The sequence below is a fragment of the Muntiacus reevesi genome, chromosome 16, assembly GCF_963930625.1.
Source record: "Muntiacus reevesi chromosome 16, mMunRee1.1, whole genome shotgun sequence".
Taxonomy (NCBI): domain Eukaryota; kingdom Metazoa; phylum Chordata; class Mammalia; order Artiodactyla; family Cervidae; genus Muntiacus; species Muntiacus reevesi.
The window spans coordinates 21,892,454-21,893,977 of NC_089264.1; the positions used below are offsets into that span (position 1 = coordinate 21,892,454).

At 40.0% G+C, this 1,524-nt stretch overlaps 1 pseudogene; it reads right to left on the bottom strand.

The window, feature by feature from the left end:
- Positions 1-222: 222 nt before the first annotated feature.
- LOC136147875 (ubiquitin-like-conjugating enzyme ATG10 pseudogene) lies at positions 223-857 on the bottom strand (annotated as a pseudogene).
- Between the last annotated feature and the right edge of the window lie 667 nt (positions 858-1,524).

Below are 1,524 nucleotides of genomic sequence, written 5' to 3' on the forward strand. Positions count from 1 at the left end.
TTCATTGTTTTACATGTAGCTGTCCAGTTTCCCCAGCACCATTTATTGAAGAGGCTGTCTTTGCTCCATTGTATATTCTTGCCTCCTTTGTCAAAGATAAGGTACCCATAGGTGCATGGGTTTATTTATGGGCTTTCTATCTTGTACCATTGGTCTATATTTCTATTTTTGTGCCAGTACCATACTGTCTTGATGACTGTAGCTTTGCAGTATAATCTGAAGTCAGGAAGGTTGATTCTTCCAGCTCCATTCTTCTTTCTCAAGACTGCTTTGGCTATGGGGTCTTTTGGGTTCCCATATGAATTGTGAAATTTTTTGTTCTAGTTCTGTGAAAAATGTGATTGGTAATTTGATAGGGATCACACTGAATCTGTAGATTGCATTTGGTCCAAGTATCAGATGCTCCTATTGGGTAATAGTATCCCATGGTCCCTGCAGCAGCCACATCTTATAGCACTCATGAACTCCTTCCCAGATGTTCTTCAGAGCTAAAAGTCTTCCATCTACAAAGCTTGCCCTAAAGCAAAGCCCAGGCACTTGGTAGCTGCAGGAATATATGACATGATATTCATATTTAATCACTTTGGCTGCTGTGGTGGTCTTGGTTACATCAAAATCGTCTGGGGGATATCTAAAGCCTCCTCCACAGGAAGAAATATCTGTACATGGGCAGATGTTCCTTGATGTGACATTGCAGTTCCATTTTTAACTTGAAAATATGTTCTTCATATGTAGCCATCAGAACAATCCTTTGAAGTTCTCCATTCCCAACAATCACCTATCTTTTGTGAAGGTTTAATGAATTCTGCACAATAATGCTGGAAAGTTTTTTCTCCAAAGAACTCATCTTCTTCCATACTAAGTGAGAACCTGCCGCCCCCGCCCAGTTGATGACAAATCTTCTAAATGCTTATAGTCTCTACTTTTGTTCTTTGGCTTATCATTTATAATTGTTGTAATGGAGAAATCACACCTGTTAAGTAAAAATTTGTTCATACAACAGCCACTAGGTTCTCATGGTATTCTTGATATAATTGCAGACTTTCTTGGTTCTTTTTAAAAATATTTGTTTATTTACTTGGCATGCCAGATTTTGGGGGCAGCGTGCTGGGTTCTTCAGCTGTGGAATATGGGATCTAGTTCCCTGGCCAGGGATTGAACCCTGGAAACTTGGAGTCTTAGCTACTGGACCAACAGGGACGTCTCCCAGACTTGCTGATAGAACTTAATTTGTCAAGACAGGTTAGGGGCAGCTTTTCCTAAAACAAAGCAGCAATAGTTATTGTAACGACAGCAATAACAAAAGCCCAGGTGAATTTAAGCAAAACTCTCCTCAACTGTCTTCAACTGCAAATCCCAACATGAAACTTTTGAAACAAACTGGCCAGGACACTTGTCCTTGGAAAGTGTATTTCCCTTCCTTGAATACTGATAGAAAAAAGAGCTCTTAAGTCAGGTGGTAGTTGTTCTAACTTGGGCAGTATATGTCATGAGAATTCCACTTTGACCTTCCTTGAGGCTGTC